The 21,856-nt window shown below is 44.1% G+C and overlaps 1 protein-coding gene across 3 annotated transcripts in view; it reads left to right on the forward strand.

Moving 5' to 3' along the window:
• The first annotated feature begins 1,943 nt into the window (after positions 1–1,943).
• The window catches only part of DLGAP4 (DLG associated protein 4), a 330,445-nt gene continuing 310,532 nt past the window's right edge, over positions 1,944–21,856 (forward strand). Inside the window, exon 1 of one of the 3 annotated variants that reach the window (XM_083446808.1) lies at positions 1,944–2,428. The gene's annotated coding sequence lies outside the window, so the exon portion shown is untranslated. The remainder of the gene's footprint in view (positions 2,429–21,856) is intronic. The other 2 variants (XM_083446798.1, XM_083446809.1) reach the window with 2 other exon arrangements.

Below are 21,856 nucleotides of genomic sequence, written 5' to 3' on the forward strand. Positions count from 1 at the left end.
TCACATGGAGCTATCCATGGCCTAGGAACTTTCTTCATGGGATCTAGCATTAGGCTAGGCCACAATTGTCCCCACTCCAAAAGAGAAAACAGATATAATGTTATTATTGTATTAGTTTGAAAGAGAAGTGTTAAAATGACAGAGTTGATTTCTAGGGAGGTGAGATGGACCACAGAGCAGGAAATGGCTAGAATGCAATCTATAAAATGGTGAATAAATCAATACAGGCCAAAATGTAGTCTGACTGGAATAGCTCTCAAAAATGTGTATTAAAAGCTTCTTTTCACAGGTTATTCTAAATTTAGCCTCTACTTTTGCTTTATCAGTGCTTCCAGACAACCTGTTCACTGAACATTCGTCCTGATTTATTTATTTTTTTGCAGGGAAGCAGGATGTTGCTGTCTGTTTAATGTTTGATCTGTCTGTGAAGAGGTTAGATGACACTGTGTCAAGTGTTATCCCACACTTTTCAAGGCATTTTCCTTATCACAAGAAATCTGATCTTTCAGGGAAGCAGGTGTGTTGCAAAACACCTCCCAAACAACTATAATTGAATTTGCCGATTGAGCCTGACACGAAATCAGCAGAAGTTAGGATGTGCCTCAATCTCCATATCAACAACAGCATACATATATACATACATACATACATACATACATACATAAATATTGTACACTTCTCAGAAAGCTCTTTGATTAAGCAGTGTATAAATCTTATAAATAAATACAGTATTGATGAAAGCAATGGATTAGAAAGTATGTTTAAATCCCATTTATGCCAGTGATGTGCCACGAGAAGTAGTTGAACCAATCAATAGCTCACGTTGCAACTTGCTTTTTGAGAGCTTTGGATCTATTTTACTATTGTTTCAGCTCAAAAACTAGGGCAAGTTAGTGACTGACCTAAAATACCGACCTAGAACTGCCACTCTGAATGGGCAATGGAAGAATGAGAGGGGCTGGGCTGGGCTGGCCAGCCCTTATTTTCTAACTGTTTGTCTGCATGTCTGAACTTGACTTATGAACATTTTGATTGTACAACATATGCCTTTACTATCTGCAGCCTTGGTTGTATGCAAATGAAATTCCGATTGCTTATAAACTTCTGGATGAAAACACAGTGGGCATGGGGGTCATGGTGGACTACAGTATATGCTGCACCTTGGAGCACATGTAAAATTAAGTGGGTTGGCAAAATAGCACAACCCCCTCCAACCTCCCAAAACACACCTTTTCACTGCTGCTAACAGTGGAATTTTATATGACATTGTCCATAAGCAGACCATGCCATGCCATGACTCAGTCGCCATCTACTGCAAAATCCCATAGCCTTCAATGAAGCTCCTCAGAAACAAAAAAAACCTTGAGGACTGTGCCTCTAATTGCCCTTTTCTGCTGTGCAGCTTGCAAACAGAAGGGCTGGGAAATGCAAGGAGTTATTGTCATGGTCATTATTGCTAATTTGTCAGGCTGTCATTCTCTGGCCTGTGGAACAGTCACAACAATAGCAAGCGGCTCCCCACCCTCCTGTTCTTTTTTAAAATACATGCCTCAAATGAAAGGAAACAGCAATTGCTTGTGGATTGGCTTTTTATTATTACTATCGTGCCGGATTTCACCTGCTGCTGAGCTGTGGCTATTTCATTCCAGCTGGGGAGCTCTACCCATCTCTAAAAATCAAGGCGTGCTGTGAAAGCACTGACTAAGCCTCCAACCAAGCAGGGTCTGTCTGTCGCCTGCCTCTTTATATTGCCTGCATCTTCTTGCTAATAACTTATTGAGTGCCTCAGATTTTCTGGTGTGTTGACCTTATGCATGATTCAGGTTGCCAGAGGCACAATAATACGATGTGCAGCGGCAGCTTTGGCCCAGCTCTTTTCCTGCCCTAGTTTCCATTATATCTGTGTGTGTGTGTGTGTGTGTGTGTGTGTGTGTGTGTGTGTGTTTGTAGTATTCCAGGCTCCTACAAATCCAGATCTGGTTTTGGGGCCTGCCTTCTTCTTCTTCTTTCTCTCTCTCTCTCTTGCATCTCTGCCTTTTTCTCCCTCTCTCTCTCTCTCTCCCTCCCAACCTCTCTTCACTGTACTCTCAGGGGGATCTCACTCAGCACTGCTGCAGCATCACTAACAACCTCAATCCAGGAGACCAGGAAAGAGAGGCGGAAGGGGGAGGAAAAGCTGAATGAATGGGCATCGCATCAGTGATCATTATGGGGAGAACGGTGGCTGCTGCATAAAGAGGATTTTCTTTCCTTTTTTATTTTAAAGGAGGAGGGTGGGTGGGAAAGGGAAGAAGACAAGGGAAAGAAGAAAGACCTGCTACAGCAATTAAGCCAGGCTTCATCGCAAAGCTTTCTTTGGACAAGTACTCCATGGCAAGGGGGAGCGTCTGCCAGGGCATCAGCTGTTGTCCCTTCCATTGACACCCAGGTGAGTCCAGCATTGTGCCGGTGGAAGAAAAAGCAGCTGTATAGGGCCTTAACCAATGGCACGAGTGCCTTGGGGAGTGTTGGCTTTCAACAATGAAGTATGAAATGGGGAGACGCTACAGTTATTTACTGTACTCACTATTTCAAGGGAGATGGATAGGATGTTTGTTTGTGTTTTGTGTTTGTATGTGTGTGTATGCAGAGGAAGTAGTCTTCCGTCTTATTTACCTCTTTTGTGCAACACCCCCAAATGCCAGCGATTGTTTTGCTTCTGTCAATACAGAGCCCCAGCCAGCCTTGGCAATTCTCTTGGTTACTCCACAGTTCTTAAGACCTTGAAATGTACCTGCTCGTGCTTTTGGTACCTGGTACCTGGTTCCTGATACGAGGGCTGGGGGAAGAGAATGTTAATTGCCATCAACAGTGTGTCTCTCTCTGTGTGTTTTTGTAGTGATTACATATAGTGTTGAGGAAAAGGGAGCCATTGAATGTGATTGTGCTTGGCAGCAGGATTTGAGTGTTCTGTGTTGCTATTGATTTTATGCGTCACGGAGTCAGATACCATGGTGATGGGCAGCAGCGAGGTGGGTGGGTGGTTAATATTTGGGCCCACTAAGTTAACCCCCGGTAACATCCCAAAAAGATAGGCAGGCATGACTGGGGACAACTGGTTTCATTCTGCTGTCGGGAGGTGGTAGAGAGTGTCTGAATAGCCCGAGCTGTGTTTTGACATCATAAGGAATAGGGTGGGAGAGAGTCCTTTTGGAGGAGACCTAATGATGGATTTATAGGTTTGTTGAAGAGATTTATATCCTGCATTGCTGTGAAGGTGTCCAAGGTGGTTAACAATGATGTGAAATCCAACCAAACATGATAACGAGGAACAAAGGCTGAGGGTGAAATCACTTAAAACTAACCATTTCTAGACAAAAATGAATAAAAAGCCAGGTCAATTACCTGCCTGAATGTAGAAGCATTTGTTTCTGGGGGTTGGGAGGCGATGTGCTGCGTAGCTGGAGAAAACTTAGGATATTTGCCAACTCACATGGCTGAGACTCATGTTCGAAGCCTTGTTCCGATTTCCTCGGTTGTACTCTGCAGTCTTCCTGAAGCACACTCCAGGAAGACGCTGTGCTCTTAAGCACTGTATATCAGTGTTTTGCATAAACTATTGAGCATATATCTGTGTTATGTGTCTAAAAACAAACATTGAGGGGTGTGTGTGCATGCAAACATGATGGTGGCACTTGACATCTGTGACATGTAATATTCCTGGAAGCATGTCTATGTGTGTGTGTCTACATGATGACTAGCTGAGCATGTGGTGGCTTACTCGTGTGCTGAAATGTGATGAGCAATGCTGCATGTTCTATGCGTGCGCGTTTTTGTGTGCGCACAGGAGTTGCAGTGGGGGAGTGTGCCACCTGTGTCGAGCAGACCTTTGTCAGCCGGCGGCAGTTCCACACCTTGTAGCAGTGTGGAGTGGGAGGGTATAAAGCCGGGCTGTGGAATAATGGTAGATGGCGGTTCTCATCAATACGTTTCACAAATGTTTCCTTTAAATTTAGCACGCAGGTGGGAAGGTGGGGAAGGGAGGGCTGCTTTCCCAAAGGAGGAAGGAAATGCTACTGTTTTACTAACTCCCACTTCAGGTGTTCTGCTGGTAAAAGTAGACATTGATAATAAATTGGGAAAGATCGGAGGGGGTGGGTGCATCCCTGTGCTTCCATTCTAGCTGTGACCTTGGAAGCACATGCCAATCATGCAGCCTTAAGTGGGGCTTCATGAGGTGGTGTGGAAGGCAAGTGTGGGGCTGGAAAGGCAGAGCAGGGCAGAAGTGTAAATTCACTAAGGGAAGGAGCTTCCTTCAAGGGTTAACAGAGAGGGGGTCCAGGTCAGATTTGAGGCAATTAACTGTGAAGTTTCTCTGTTGACATTCCCTTTTCCGGATCTCTCTGTTTTTCTCCCATACTACGGGGCTCATGTTTCAGTACAGATTGCAGCCTTCTCTCTGCACTGCAAAATGATGTGTGGTCATGGTACTTGTTGCCTGCAGAGTCCCAGTTTGCATGCTGAAGCAACTAACAGGGACAGCATTATACCACTCATCTATTTCCCCCTTTTATTTTTTTGGATTACGTTTCCGGTTAGAGCTTCCATTGGATTTTCTCTGAGAATCTGCAGCAACAGGGAATGCATGCTGGGGCGCTAGGAGATCAGCAGGGGGTGCTGTGGGGTAAAGTGCTAATCTCATCAAAAAGAGATCGAAAGTATTCTGATGACTGAGAGACATAGAGTGTCTTGTAGATGTGGGTAGATGTGAGCATAAATCTATGTTGGATAATCTCTTAGCATCTTGGTCCACATAAATCTACGGTTCCTGTTCTTTGTTATCTCTCTGTTTTCTTGTATTACTGTACAAGCAGGTGGGTGGTATCTCTGTAAGAAAAGACAGGTGATCCCTTTGCTGGTGAACAAAGATCATACCTTGACAAAAAGCCAAACTCAACCAATATGGAAACATTGCAAATTTGTGGGAAATGTGTATTTAAAATGGTGCCTCTATTACTTCATTCTGGAGCAGGGTTGGAGAACATTTGGTCCTCCAGATGCTGCTGAACTACAACTCCCATCAGCCACAACAAAGTTGACTAATGGCCAAGGATGATGGGAGTTGTAGTTCAGCAACATCTGGAAGGCCACAGGTTCCCTTCTCATGTCCTCCATGGGGGCGGGGGGCAAAAGATGCACAGGGGAGAACAGAGAAGCAATTTATCCAAGGTTACACTGAGTCAGTTCATACAACTATTGTAAACATGTGGCCTGAATGAAGTATGTGGCCTGGATTTGGCACACGGTGAAGGAAGGAGCCCCCATTCACTGCCTTTCAACAATGGCTTTTTCATTATTTTGTTACAAACTCCTTTCACCAGCACTCGGTAGCAGTTTACAACAACCTTGGGGCTTAGGTTAGGCTGATTGAGTTGTTCGTGGTGACCCAGTGAGATTCAGAGCTGAGTGGGGACTTGAACTTGGCTTCCAACATCTAAATCCCACACTCTGTCCACTGTACCACACTGGCATTCTGGTCCAGAAATGGGTTTGAGCTTGACAAAAATAATGATCCCCAGTATAAATTATGACAAAAATAATGATCCCAGTATAATAATCATGACAAAAATAATGATCCCAGTATAATAACTGATTAAGGAAAACTTGGCAAACTATCTTAATGATAAAACTTACACATGACGGAAACACATACTAAATAATCTAGGAAATAATCTTATGGAGAGGTTGGCCTTGTTTTTTTCCATTTCATGGAATGACAAAGTAAATGACAATATTTTTCCTTTAAATTTTATTGGTATTATTGTAGGGGGGTTGTTATGTTGCCTTTCTTCCCTCTTCAAATGCCATTTCCTTTTCTCTCTTTTATTTCATTTGTTTTCTCCTTTTTTGTATGAGAAGCCAGGGTATTTGATGTATAATTGTTTTTGCTACATATTGTCACAACATAATATTAATACAATTTATTTATTTAATTTGTTTTATTTTAAAAAAATGTGTCAGACCATTGGTCCATCTAATTCACTATGATCTATGCTGATTTTTACAGCTTTTCAGGGATTCAGGTCGGAGTTACTCCTAGACCTACCTGGATACAGCAGGGATTGAACCATAGCTGTCAACGTTTCCTTTTTTTTAAGGGAAATCCCCTTATTCCAAATAGGATTCCTTGCAAGAAAAGGGAAAAGTTGACAGCTATGGATTGAACCCTGGACCTTCTGCAAGTAAAGCAGATGTTCTACATTGTTCTACATTGAGCTACAACTCTTCCTCTTATAGTCAAATAGTAATATCATATCCAACTTATCAGTAGGCCTGCACATGAGTAACATGGGTCCGAAGTGTGCTACAATAGAACACCTAATTTACCCCACCCACATATGACTCACTCCCCATGTCTGATTTCATATTCCACATATAATTAGGTCCTGCAGTTCATTGGGTGAATTCTCCACCACCACCCTGGGATTAAAAATCAAGACTCATCCAGCCACAAACAAAAACCTTTCAATTGATTTTTTTTTTTTTTTACAAAAATATGTAGTTAGCATATAGTATCATAATGCAAATCTCAATATGCATACATGCAAGTGAAGGCAATAGGTTTATCTTTACTCCAGTTGCCACTCTGGATTATTTACTTATCACCGGTACTTTGCCAGGCACTACAGAGAAAATGTAGGAATGAGATTGCAATAGTTCAGAAGGCAGTCTCTCTCTCTCTCTCTCTCTCTCTCTCTCTCTCTCTCTCTCTTTTTTTTTTTTTTTTTCCTGAACCATCCCTTACCAAGTATTTATTTATTCTCTTTTTTAAGGGAGTTTTATATACCACCCTTCGTAAAACACGATCTTAGGGGGATGAACTGCATGTATTTGCAGATCCCTTTGAAAACGGATAAAGCAAAATGTATGGCACCCTGTGTGTGTGAGAGAGAAAGAGATACTTCAAATGATAATGGTTGGCAGTTTGGGAACAGAGTGCCTCCTGTGTTGGTCTCCTTGATAATGATCCGGACTGTGTGAAGCATGAGATCTTTTCCACATCTGGAACCAGCTGCTGTAAATTAGCAACGTTCCATTAACTTCAGGGGATTTATGCAGGTATACAAAAGATAGATCATTTGTCCTCTAACTCCACGGGTACATTTTGTGCGGAACATACCAAGCCCTTCATGTCTCTGAAATGTAGTCTTTAAAATGAACAAATTGGCAGAGGAGCTTTAAGCGAAACTCGTTTCTTGCGCAGAGTGCCTTGTGTTGCAAGCCTTGTGTGCCTCTGCGGGGGTCAGGGTGCCAGAACGGCATTTCAGAAATGAGGGATGCTGTGGCACTTTGCTGTCTGTCCTTTTTTCCTTCTATGGCCTTGTAATGATCTAAAAATAAAGGGGTGAAACCTGTTTAAAATAAGAGGCACCTCTCCAAAATAGGGAGTGTTTGGCAAGCTGTACAGAGTGAAGAAGCAAAAAGAGAACCTGCATATCAAAAGCATTTGCCTGATGGATCAAGCTCAAATCTAAGACACACACAAAAATAACCAGGAACCATAAAAATCCAGCAAATTTTACTCAATTGGTTTATCATACATAAAACATATAAAAATGCAGTATACAAAACATATGAAATCTTCCAACACACTAATAAAATACATATGCTTGTTATAAGCCGGAGAATGATTTAACTAGCCAGCCACAGCTTCAGCAGATTACAATTCAGACTGCCAAATGTGTTTTGACTGTTTGGTCTTCTTCAGTGACAAATCATAACACTTGAGGCTCCTCTTGAATGGGTTCTGATTGAATTTTATTTCAGGTTTGTTTACATCGGGGTTCATGTTCTTAAAAATGAAAATATTCAATGATTGCATATATTAAGTTTTGCTTACCTTCTCCTCTTATAAACATTTTCCAGGTAAGAGGAGTGCATGATGACTCAACAGTTGCTTTTTCGAAATACTAATGATGATAAATCTCCCAGTCATTAGACAATTACGGGTTGGACAAGAAATTATTTAGCTTTAATCCCAGATATCTACTGCAAAATGTAGACTAAAGTAAAGGTAAAGGGACCCCTGACCATTAGGTCCAGTCGTGACCAACTCTGGGGTTGCAGCGCTCATCTTGCTTTACTGGCTGAGGGAGCCGGCGTACAGCTTCCAGGTCATGTGGCCAGCATGACTAAGCCACTTCTGGCGAACCAGAGCAGTGTACAGAAACACCGTTTACCTTCCTGCCGAAGCGGTACCTATTTATCTACTTGCACTTTGATGTGCTTTCGAACTGCTAGGTTGGCAGGAGCAGGGACAGCAACGGGAGCTCACCCCATCGTGGGGATTCGAACCACCAACCTTCTGATCGGAAAGTCCTAGGCTCTGTGGTTTAACCCACAGCGCCACTCATGTCCCAGACTACATTAACCCATATTATTTCATTATTTTACCTTCTCTGTCCAGGCTCAAGCCCCAGTATTACAAATGTACTCTAGCTATGGTAGGATACTTGGTGTTGACAGAGATGTAACTAAAGTGGCATCTTACCTGAGGCAAGTTGGCCTGGTCCATCTCATCCTGTCTCATTGCATGTCTGCTGCCATTGGGTAGAAAACTATTTCAGTTCTTCCTTAAAATGTTAGGCACATGGTGTTTGAAAAGCATGGAGGAAGGCAGGGGTTCCATTTAGGATTTTGGCTGTAGGATGCGAGACACACAAAAGATTTCAGTGCAGAGGAGGGAAAGATGTCTCAAGGCCCTTGGATGCAAGGTTAAATGGAGGCAGGTTTAAATAGCACAAGGGAGACTTGCAACAAAAAGTTGCCAGTTGCCACTGGAGTTTGCTATTGGAGGGAATAATATGTTCATTTTTTAAAAGCAGCACATTCCAGTCTGAAAGCATGTAATGCAGTGACTTTGCTGGGTATGTTGAGTCTTAATGGAAGACACCTGGGTCTTCTATGTAAGCTCCCTTGATAGATAAAAAAATGTTTTGGGTGCTATCCAGTGGTTAAGACAGTGCAACATTTTTTTAATCTGTGTAACGTAACTCCCCTGCCCTTTCCACACTTCATACATTGCCCTATATCTGTTCTCCAGGCTTGGGGGAACCCCTGGAGCAGATTTAGAGGATTTGCAGTGGGGTTAGAGGTCTTGGGAGAGGAGAGGATGAACTTAGACTATGCAGCTCAAAGTCATTGTGCTCATCTCACTGTTTAGTTAGGTACCACCCTTACACAAATAATTAAAATAATTTTAAAATCTCATAATAGCTAGTACAGGGCAATCAGCACAGGGCAAAAAGGTCACCATTTTCTTAAAAAGCAAATAGATCTGTATCTCTTGCCTGCTCATCTGGTATCTGGGTCCAGTTAATTGTTTGTAACACATTCACTTTACTTGTAGTACCAATGTGATGGCCAGATACTGGAGCTTCTGAGTAACAGTTGTGTGCGGTTTTAAGCAGGAGGGTTGAGGTATGTGTCTGCTTGCTGATCTTCTGAAATGGAATGTGGGTGTCTCATTTCTATCTCTTTCCCTATTACATAACCTCTTCAACTCACTTTGCGCCTTACAGTTGCTTTGTGCATTATCGCCATGCCACACCTGGTGAGAATGGCTGCTCCAGTAATGGGCTCCTCGCTGTGCATGTACACAATGTTTTGAGGATGTAGCCTTAGCAATGGGCAGTCCACCTCCACAAGTCATTCCGTAACCTCATCAGTCCATCCGTAGAAGTGCACCAGGTGGGAGGCCACAGATCTCAGGGAGGCCACAGGTCTCAGGAGAAGTGCCTGACTTCAGGGGTTGACCCATAGAAAATCGAGTTTTTCAGAACCTGGTAGAGCCTTGCGGAGGTGGGCAAGAAACAGAGGCTTTAGAAGCCTCAGATCGCTTTCAACTGGGAACTCTCCATGGTGCTGCAACAACCAACCTGCCTTGCCGCCTTGTCCTTTGGCCTCTGCAAGACCAGAACAGGACATTCCACTTAGCATCTGTTCAAGCATTTTATGGGACAGTGCTAGCAGCTGCTCTCCCTCCGCTTATTCTGCTTTGGATTCATTCCATTACTCTGGGCATGAAGCCGCCATTATGATCCATCCCAATTCCTTATTATCAGTCGGTGTAGTGATTCATAAAATCAGAGTAGCCTTGCTGTTTGAAAAATGTTTAGCCCAATAAGCAGCAGCAGTGATGGTTTTTTCTTTTTCTTTTAAGGACTGTCCAAACAAAACCCTAGTCTGATCATTCTGATGGATGTTAGCAAAAGTTAATTCTTCTTATATCTTGGCATATTCTTCCAGATACCAAGAACAATAAAATTGTTTTATTTTTCAGTCAAAGACAATTGTGCGGCAGGTTTAGAAGTAAGCACTCTATGTACTCTGTAAATTGCCTGCAATCAGGCATCTACTGAGCACTGATTTTTAGCTTGTTTTTCTCAAGGACAAATAGCCAAAGTTCAGTTTGTGTGCATGTGTGTTGTTTTGCTGTCTCAACATGCATGAAATGATATTGAGGTGGAATTGCTGGAGCACTTTCCTAATCCAGTAAGGAACCAGTGGAAAGCAGGTCATCCTTGGTATCTATGTGCACTTAACTCAGAAGTCCTTTATTGCAGGCAATATAGCATGATAGTTCTCTTAAAATTGTGCTCACATTTACTTTTTGGATCCAATTCAAAGTGCTGCCTTTTATCTACCTTGTATGGATTCTGTTCTTGCTGGCTTTGAGTAAATTCTTCACTGTAGTTGTAGTCAGCAGAGGCCATTCCATCCACTTTCCCTAGATAAAAATACCAAGGTGTTGGAGGGACACAATGTTCCCTATAGCGTGCATTTAATTCTGGACTTATGACAGACTTGTGGAAAAGGGACCTTTGTTCACTGAAAGTCAAAGTGAGGAATCTTACTTTCTAGAACAGAATCCAATGTCTTCTAGAGAATCACTGATAATGTTGTTTTTAAAGAGCAAGGTTAAGAACGTAGGAAGTTGCCTTATACCAAGTTAAAGCATTGGTCCATCCAACACTGTATCATCTATACCAGGCTCTCCCAACCTGGAGCCCCCCTGTTTTGAACTAGGGCTGATGAGACTTGTAGTTTAAAACTTCTGAAGCGCAGCATGTTGGGGAAAGATGATCTAAAAGGACTCAGGGAAAGTCTCCAGGACAGGAGTCTTTCACAGTCATACCTGGAAATACCAGAGATTATCGTTATTGATTTATATAACAGTATTTCTCAAACTTGGGTCTCTCTCCATCTGTTTTTGGACTACAATGCCCAGCATCCCTAGCTAGCCGGAAAAATGGTCGGGGATTATGGGAGTTATAGTCCAAGTTTGAAAAACACTGATATTCCACTTATATGTCGTAATGACTTCTGTTTGCAAGCTTAAACTCAATTATAAAACCCATGCATAATTAAAACACACAATAAAGCAATGCCATCAAAACATTAAAAGCATCCATATTTAAAATATGCAATAAAATAAGCTTATTAAAAAGCATAACAATTAACTAGTTTTAAAAGCAAATAAAACAACTGGATCACAAGTGCAAGTTCAAGTGGAGGGAGTCGGTCTTCAAGAGCCAGCAGAATGCCAATAGTGATGGTGCGACTCATATTTCAGCAGGGAGCACATTCCACAACATTGGTGCCACCACCATGTTACTACACACCAATAATCATCAAGCCATGGCAAAACTGGCCAGGTTCCATTTGCTGATCATAATGCCCTTGCTGGGCAGTGGAAGGGAACCTTATGCATTCACAGTGTGTGCTTTCCCACTAAACTATGGCTCTCTCTCAGGTTTCTGGGGTGGACCTTAACACAGAAAATATGAAATAGAATGGGTCAGCAGCAACTAAAGGCATTCAGAAATAACGTAGAATGTGTTAGATACACATATTCAATGTGCCTGATAACAAAATCTTCTGCCTGGAAACAGCCTAACATTCTGATCCTATTTCTGCTTACAGAGAAATCCCACTGATATCTGTATAACGCTAAGTATAGTTGCAGTTAGAGAAGTAAGGAGACATCTTTCTTCATTCCATCCCATATTTGCCACATGCAGCACAGTTTCCATTCTGCTGCAGTTTGGCTTCCATCAAAAACTACAATAATTGTCTAGCTGTTGACTATGTAGGAATTTTATGTGCTTAAAGACACAGTTAATTGTGTTGTTACATTATTCCACGGCATTTTAAATATTTCATTTATATGCCACCTCTCCAATGAATTCCAGGTGGCATATATACATCTCCTGCTCTCTGTTTTATTCTCACAACAACCCTGTGAGGTAGGTTAGGCTGAGAGTGAGTGACTGGTCCAAAGTCACCCAGCAAACTTTGTGGCTGTGTGGGGATTCAATCCCTTGTCTCCTGGGTCCTAGTCCAGCACTCTAACTGCTACACCACACTGGCTCCATTCATTTCAATCTAAAGGAAACACTTTCCAATGACTGGAAACAATTTCCAATGCAATTAGGGGGAAATGTCATCAATTACATATTTGTGAACTGAAAACAGTTCTAGACATGAAATAAGCAAACACCAGCAATTTACACTCCTGTTTCCCTTTTTATCAGAAGTCAACAGCATTCCTGCACTGCAATCCATGACTTGATCATGGATGGAGGATTTGACCTGGCATGTGTAACAGAGACTTGGTTGGATGAAGCAGATGGGCCTGTTCTTGCCGCTGCTTGTCCACCAGGTTTCTCTTACGCACAGCAACCCAGGCCTTGTGGGCGGGGAGGGGGGGTTGCAGTGATTTTTAGGAAGTCATTAGTTTGCACCAGGCGTCCTATTGGGAAGACCCAGTTTTCTGAGTGCATGTTCTGGAAGTTGGGCAATAGGGGCAGTACAGGATTCCTTCTGGTGTACCGACCTCCCCGCTGCACCAAGGATTCCCTGCCCGAGCTGCTTCAGGTCGTGGCGGATGTCCTCCTGGAGACACCTAGTTTGGTTGTCCTAGGGGATTTTAATATCCATGCCGACACGACCTTACAAGGGGCCGCTCGGGACTTCGTGGAAAGCATGGCCTCCATGGGGCTGTCCCTGAATAAGTTTGGCCCAACCCATAGCCGCGGACATGCCTTGGACCTGGTGTTTACCTCCATGGATGTTGGTGATCTGACACTAAGTAAAAGCAAAACAAAAGAAGTGCCATGGTCAGACCACTTCCTGGTGCAACTTGACTTCTCCGCAACCCTTCCCCTCTGCAGGGAGGTGGGACCGATTCGGATGGTCCGCCCCCGCCACTTAATGGATCCAAATGGTTTCCAGAGAGTGGTAGGGGATGCTTTATCCCATGTTGATGGCCTTTCAGCTGATTCCCTGGTGGCCCGCTGGAATGTGGAGTTAACCAGGGCTATTGACTGTTTGGCTCCGAAGCGCCCTCTCCGATTGCATGGAGCCCGGACAGCCCCGTGGTTTTCCACGGATCTGAGGGCAATGAAACAATCGTTGAGACGGCTAGAGCGCCGGTGGCGGAGGACCCATTCTGAAGCTGACCGGACACAGGTTAGAGCTCAATGTCGAGCCTACCAAGTGGCAGTAGCGACGGCGAAGAAGACTTTCTTCACCGCCTCTATTGCATCTGCAGAAAACAGCAGCAGGAGACTTTTTCAGGTGGTCCGCAATCTAGCGGAACCACCTGCTACATCGGGGCCCAGTACGGGCCACATGATCTCCTGCAATGATTTTGCAAAGTTTTTTGCAGATAAAGTCGCTCAGATTCGGGAAGAGGTCGATGCCACCGTGGGAGCAGGGCCGGGGCGGGAGAGTGCTAGAGTCCTGTCTAGTCAAATTGCATGGGATCAATTCCAATCTGTTACCTCCGAGGATGTGGACAGGCTGCTTGGACGAGTGAAACCAACCACCTGTCTCCTTGATCCTTGCCCATCCTGGCTTATAAAAGCTAGCTGGGAAGGGCTGGGCAATGGGCTTCGTGGGGTGGTGAATGCTTCCCTCCGTGAGGGAGTCTTCCCAGACCCGCTGAAAGAGGCGGTTATTAAACCGCTTCTTAAAAAACCATCTTTAGATGTGGCCACGATGGCCAACTATCGCCCAGTCTCAAATCTTCCATTCTTGGGCAAGGTGATTGAGCGAGTGGTGGCTGAACAACTCCAGGCACGCCTGGAAGAAGCGGACCATTTGGATCCCTTCCAGTCGGGATTCAGGCCTCATCACGGGACTGAAACTGCCTTGGTCGCACTGGTTGATGATCTCCGGCGGGCTAGGGACAAAGGTGAGAGCTGTTTCCTAGTTCTGCTGGATCTCTCAGCGGCGTTTGATACCATCGACCATAACATCCTTCTGGACCGTCTTGAGGGGCTGGGAGCTGGGGGTACTGTCATACAGTGGTTCCGCTCCTTCCTCCTGGGCCGTGTTCAGAAAGTTGTGGTGGGGGATGAGTGTTCAGACCCCTGGGCTCTCACTTGTGGGGTGCCTCAGGGTTCTGTCCTCTCCCCCATGCTTTTTAACATCTATATGCAGCCGCTGGGAGAGATCATCAGGAGGTTTGGGCTGGGTGTTCATCAGTATGCAGATGATACCCAGCTCTACCTCTCTTTCAAATCAGAACCAGTGAAGGCGGTGACGGTCCTGTGTGAGTGTCTGGAGGCGGTTGGAGGATGGATGGCGGCAAACAGATTGAGATTGAATCCTGACAAGACAGAAGTACTGTTTCTGGGGGACAGGAGGCGGGCAGGTGTGGAGGATTCCCTGGTCCTGAATGGGGTAACTGTGCCCCTGAAGGACCAGGTGCGCAGCCTGGGAGTCATTTTGGACTCACAGCTGTCCATGGAGGCACAGGTTAAATCCGTGTCCAGGGCAGCTGTGTACCAGCTCCATCTGGTACGTAGGCTGAGACCCTATCTGCCCGCGGACTGCCTTGCCAGAGTGGTGCATGCTCTGGTTATCTCCCGCTTGGACTACTGCAATGCGCTCTACGTGGGGCTACCTTTGAAGGTGACCCGGAAACTACAACTAATCCAGAATGCAGCGGCCAGACTGGTGACTGGGAGCAGCCGCCGAGACCATATAACACCGGTCTTGAAAGACCTACATTGGCTCCCAGTACGTTTCCGAGCACAATTCAAAGTGTTGGTGTTGACCTTTAAAGCCCTAAACGGCCTCGGTCCAGTATACCTGAAGGAGCGTCTCCACCCCCATCACTCTACCCGGACACTGAGGTCCAGCGCCGAGGGCCTTCTGGCGGTTCCCTCACTGCGAGAAGCCAAGTTACAGGGAACCAGGCAGAGGGCCTTCTCGGTAGTGGCGCCCTCCCTGTGGAACGCCCTCCCACCAGATGTCAAAGAGAACAACATCTACCAGACTTTTAGAAGACATCTGAAGGCAGCCCTGTTTAGGGAAGCTTTTAATGTTTGATGTATCACAGTATTTTAATATTCTTTTGGAAGCCGCCCAGAGTGGCTGGGGAAACCCAGCCAGATGGGCGGGGTATAAATAATAAATTATTATTATTATTATTATTATTATTATATTCCTAGTTGCGACCTAATACTCCCATAGTGTTCAATTTTACCATTTCATCCTCTGATACTACCAACACCTATAATCCTGGATTTGTACTTAAATGCAAATTTTGCAATGGCCCATTAATATAAAATTCACATTTGGCTGGTTGTTTCTAGGAATTCAGTCCCTCCTGCAACTAAATGTTGTCATTTTGCAGCGTGTTATTTGCATTTTATGCTTCGTAACTGCTGTTTCAGAGTTTTATTTTTTAACTCAGCTGGATGCCTCCACAGATAACGTCTCTTCTTGCTGGAACTGAAAGGATATGTGCAAAGTCTCATGAATGTCATGTCTAGGTTTGCACAGTGCATCAAAGAAAACAATTAGAGGGTCCAAGTTCCAAACCTTATAGAGGAAGAGCTCAGAGTAGACCAAAAGTTATGTTTCTTATTGAGTTCTTACTTAGGCAAGCTCCTCTCAGCTTGGGGAAAGTTGGATTAAGTTTAGTAGCTCATCCATTTTTGTGAAAAGACTTAAACATGCGTAGGCAAACTAAAGCCCGGGGGCCGGATCTGGCCCAATCACCTTCTAAATCTGGCCCACAGACAGTCCAGCAATCAGCGTGTTTTTACATAAGTAGAATGTGTGCTTTTATTAAAAATGCATCTCTGGGTTATTTGTGGGGCATAGGAATCCGTTCAAACCCCCCCCAATATAGTCTGCCCCCCCCCCAAGGTCTGAGGGACAGTGGACCGGGCCCCTGATGAAAATTTTTGCTGACCCCTGGAGTTGAACAATTAGCATTATTGTGTGTGCATCTTCTGAGGAACTCAGGGTGACTTACATGATGCAGACTCTCCCAGTATCCCTGTTTTCTAGGAACAGCCCTGGAATTACAAAACCCATCCTAGCTTCTGATTTGATCCCAGAATTTCCGTATTTCCCCCACCAGTGCTGCCACTGCTGAGCTCAGGAAGAAGGATGAGCCAGCACTTACACCAAGTGACGGTGGTGGCAGGAGCAGCAGCAGTGGCAGCTATGAGAGAGCATCCTGTTGCCTCTCCATGGCTGCTGCTACTAGCCTCCTCCCTTGGGCAGCTGATAGCGGCTGCTGGAGGACAGTCGAGGAGGAGGAGAAGCTTCCCCCACCAAGGCCAAGTCCCATGTGATGCTCCAGCTCTGATTCAGCAGTAAAGAGAGGGTTTTCATGGTGAAAGCTCCAGAGCAAAAAGCAAAGAAAGGAGGACTAGAACTCTTATTCAGATACTGGAGCATGAGTCAGACCATTGGTCCTTCTAGCAAACGGTTGCTTTCACTAACTGGTCTGTAGGATTTCAACTGCTCTCTAGGATTTCAGAGAGGTCTCTCCCAGCCCTACCAGGAGATGCCAGGGATGGAACCTAGGACCTTCTGCATGCAACGCAGATGCTCTACCACTGAACCATGACTGGTCTGTATTGACCAGTTCAAGACTTGCTTAGCATCTATTAATACTGCAACAAATACTGTCTTATGCTTTATCTCCTATCACCGTGTTGCAAATATTGAATAATATTGGAAGCAACTCTAGTTATGCATATTGTGCAATTTCATATTCTTAGCTCAGAGACATGTTGATGAAACAATATTTATGGATAGAATCTCTTATCTGCCTTATTACCAATTTCTTCCAATAACCTCTATGTTTGAAATAATTAAGGATCTAGTTGCGATCAACTTCCAGCACCAGGGCAAATCTCTGGCATACTGGATTAGTATCCAGGTCATATCTGTACTCCTCTTCCGGTGACGAAGCTATAGCCCAGGAGTTCAAAGCAATTACATTTATATTCCCAAATGTGATAATGTTGCCTTGACATTTATGTTGAGCGGAATGAATGCAATGAATTACACCCCTCTGGGGTATGGTGAACAGAAGGATGTGTATGAATTCTATACCTCTGTAGTCTGTATTGAGAAGGACAAAGTGTACAGAACAGTTGTTGTATGGCATTACCAACCTGAGCAACTAGACAAAATAACAGAGCAGCATCAGTGCTAATCTCTTTACTTTTTTCAGTAGTATGTGTGGAACATGGATGTCTTTGATCTGAGTACAATTGAAAGCTAATCATAAATATAATGATTCATAATTATATCACCTTATGAGAAGGCCTGTCCACCCCACACCTCAGCAATAAGGTTCAGGATTACTAACTCTAGCTAGCTGTCAAATGGAAAATGTTGGTGTAAAGTCATAACTTCAGCTGCTTCATTTAGTAGTGCTTGTCCATGAACCTTGTAATGTACAACTAAAAGTCCAGGATACCAAATAAGATTATTGATGTAATATAAATTCTGTAGGTCCATATCAATTTAAAAGGCTCACCCTTCCTTAAAAAGAGAGGGAGAGAGAGAGAGAGAGAGAGACCGCATAAATGGATTCAGAGTGAGATGAGGTGGGACATGGTGAAAATGATGAGAAAACTGGAATTCTGCAATGCTGAACTCTCACAAGCACCCTCCGTATATATGGAGAATAGCTAATTGTTTTGAGCAAATGGAAGGGACTAGCAGAAGGGAAACTTTGACTTGATCCAGGGGCATGATGCGGGTGTCATTGTGGCCTCAAGTAGCTGTCTGCAAGAACTTTCCAAAATAGTGTAGGCCTTAGTAACATCAAAGCCAAAAACGGGACTTGGCAACCCTTTGAACTTGCTGTGACAAATCTCCCAGGCATTTTGAGCATAAAACCACTCATCTCAGTGGCCACTTAAGTGCTTCTGTTTTGACCGGCCTGGCTGAAATGTCCAGTCTGTTCTGATTTTTGTAGGATCATTTTTGTTTTTTTCCACTACAGTCATCTAGTGAGACCCTCCTGGTGGTGCCACAGGTAATAAAAGTTCAACTGGCAGTCACTAGGGGTGAGCATTTTTGGTTGTGGCGCCTTTTTTATGGAACCAAAACTTAGTTAGGTATCATCCTTGATAGCTTTCTGCCACCTTCCTAAAAAATTTTTTAGTCAGTTATCTGATTGCAGCTGTGCTTTATTATATGTATGTGTGAGTGTTGTATTTATCTAATCTATCTATGTATCATGTACAGCACCTCATTTCAGTGAGAGATAATATTTAAATGTTTTTCAGAAATAAATGCTCTTCTTGTTAATTCAGGGGTAGCCAATGAGGTGCTTTCCAGAAGTTGTTGGGCAATGATTTCCAACATCCCTGACCATTGGCCATGATGTCTGAGGATGATGGGAGTTGTAGTCCAGCAACATCTGTGGAGGGATGTACCATGTTGTCTACCTAAGGGCTAGTTGTTGTTGTTTTCTGTCTCAGCAGAGTTGAAAAGGCGTGGTTGGTTGACTTAATGGCTCCTCCCAACATGGCTGTGCCAGTTCTTAGAATCAGCCATCATGATGACTGACCATTCAAATTTCCCAGGTTCCATCCCTTATATGCTCCATTGATAACTATAGACTCAGCTGCACTTGTGGCAGTGGTTGTTGTTGGACCAACCTGCTACACTAGCAGGCATCACCCTTCCTGGATTTATTGTCCAGCAGAGCAGCATTAGCAAGAAACAAAGCAGCACCCTGGGAGATATTTATAGCCTCCATAATGTTATTCCCTTGCCAAGCTATTACGGAAATAGGCTATAAGTATATCATAGGAGAAGAGATTTTAATGGCAATGTGTTGTTGTTGCTTTTGGCTTCTTGTTTTTAACCATAAGATTTGGAAGCTACATTTCCTTGCTAATGAGTTGCTTCATCCAATTAATATTTTGACCAAGCTGGCACCAGAAATGAGACTTAGGCTGGAATTACGTGTTTGGCAGTGAACCAAACCAAATGAGACTTAGGCTGGAACTTTGTGTTTGACAGATTTCCGACCCTGTCTTCGCTTTGCAGCAAGTGTGGGCAAATGTGTGAGCCTAACCCTTGCCCCACCCACCACTTATTTTCCTTTGCAACACCTCCCTCCAATTATTCCCCCACAAATGCTTTCGTGAAAAGAAGTCAGAAGAGAGTAGGCTGAAGGATCTACCAGAAGGACTGTTTGGGGAATTTGAAGGATAACAGTGGAGCTGAGTCCGAGTGTGTGTGTGGAGGGTGAACTGCAATAAAGGAGTCTCAAACCATTTTGAGCATGTGAAATGCCTGAGAGCCTTGTCTTTCAATGCAGCCACAATGCATTGATGCAGCAATGATGTTCCCTGTACCTTATTCGGGGACCTGGCCAGATCAGAGTTTAAATTTAGCTAGCAGATAGTCATACAGTGCCCAGGAATAAGAGAAAATTATGAATCTTTTCAAACGGGCTTGCAAATAAGCTCACACAGCTTGCTAGCCTGCAGGGTAAAGATAAAGGTAACCCTGACCATTAAGTCCAGTCGCGGACGACTCTGGGGTTGCGGCGCTCATCTCGCTCTATAGGCCAAGGGAGCCGGCATTTGTCCGCAGACGGCTTCCAGGTCATGTGGCCAGCATGACTAAACCGCTTCTGGCGAACCAGAGCAGCGCACGGAAACACCGTTTACCTTCCCGCTGGAGTGGTACCTATTTATCTACTAATAGTTAACATGGAAATGCAGACTACTAGAGTCTTAGCAGGCTAGTAATATATGAAGGGATGGAGCAATCTGTTGTTCCACTAACAGCCTGTTTGGTTTCAGTGCTGGTGACAAAGGAAGGGGCTCCTCTTCCTTGAGAGCTAGCATGAACACCAAGGGACCAGAAGAGAAGCAGATTGATTCCAGGCTGCAAGACTACTTTACTTAAGGGGGTGGGGGATTGGTTTTTTTAATGCAATTGTAATAGAGAGAAAGAAAAGGCTGCTGTATTCTTAAATCTTGTTTATCAGTGCTTAACTACCTCTCCTTCAGGTTTGTCATCTCTGTTTTATTTGGATTGTAAGCCTTGAAGACATGGGCATTATTACTTCTGTGCTCTTTATAGCCCCATGTGCACTCTTAGTGGCATTTAATAAATATGGAATAGTAAAAGGAAGAAGAGATGATTGGGGATGGGGGCAACTGCAACTGAAAAAGTCTGAGCTACTATAGTGTAATGGCTAAGAAAACTTGTTGCTGGAAGAGAAATCTTATGTATCCGAGTGAAAATGTTTGGTGAGAACTCTCATAATGAGCTCTGTTAAGACTACAGAGGCGGTGGTTGGTTTGGTGGGAGTATCCCTGCAGTTGAAATCCCCTTGGGGTTGACACTTCAGTGGTCACCAGCACTACCCTGGTTTTGGCCCTGCAACCTGGTTGGATGCATAGTAGGAGAGTACGGAAAGAAGGCTACCTTGTGGGAAGAAAGTCCATGATAATAGCAGGCATAAGGCCACTGTAGGTCACATCACAGCAAACTCTGCCCTCAAACTCAGGCTTTGTCCATCTAACTTTTTGAGAGCATGAGGAGGGGTCCCACTCATTTGTCATCTGGCACAGAGCCCCCTTTCCTTGGTTTTCTTAGTGTCCCATCACCTTTCCTTTGTTCTTTTAATGGCCCGTCAACCTTATCAAGAAGCTAACTTAATTAGCTTTTCACACTTGCTAGGATTATAGGTGTCTGGCACCCACAAATTCCTAACAGTATGCTGATAATGTGTGAGGGAATGTGGATCAGAATCTGAATTCTGTTTTTGCCAAGTTGGGTTTACATTCATGATTTAAGCCTCTTATATGAGAACTTCCTTAGTTGGAAATGTGTTCCATTTCCTGCCCTTTTCTGAGCACCATCCCACACCTTTATGTAATGCAAAGGTCACTGCATCCCATAAGGTGATGAAACAACAGAACACTTGGCATTCTCAATCTTCCCCTTTTGTCATCATAGCTCTGCCCCTTCAGTTGGTTTGGTGGGGGCTAACCTGCACATGCTGTGTGCGTGACAGATCCCGCTGACACCTCATATTTTGACTGCTCCATTTTATTGTTCCTGTTGCTAAGAGATGCTGAAAGGCCATCCTCCTCCTTTTTTTTCTGAGAAAGCAATGCCTTATTACGGTACTTGCTTTGGATATTTAATCTGTCTTGTTGTGATGAGTCAGCCTTCTTTGGGTACATAGACATGCACTCCCTCCTCCCAGTTGACCGCTGTTGGCTTAATCCCCTCTCTCTGCATCCAGGTCATAGAGCAAGCATGGGGAACTGTGGCCCTATAATCGTTTTTAGACTCCCATCAATTTCAGCCAGCAAAGCAAACGGTCAGGGATGATGGGATTTGTAGTCCAGCAATATCTAGAGAACTACAGCTTCCATACCTCTCTCTTAGATGGTCTAATTCAGACAATGGAACCTCTTAGTTACAATCTTTCTATATGTTGCAATGCCCATAAATGTAGTTTATGAATATTGGGTACTTCAGTTACCCTCACTTTGACTGAGTGCATGTTCGA

Source organism: Podarcis tiliguerta, assembly GCF_965153285.1.
Source record: "Podarcis tiliguerta genome assembly, chromosome: 6".
Lineage (NCBI taxonomy): Eukaryota > Metazoa > Chordata > Lepidosauria > Squamata > Lacertidae > Podarcis > Podarcis tiliguerta.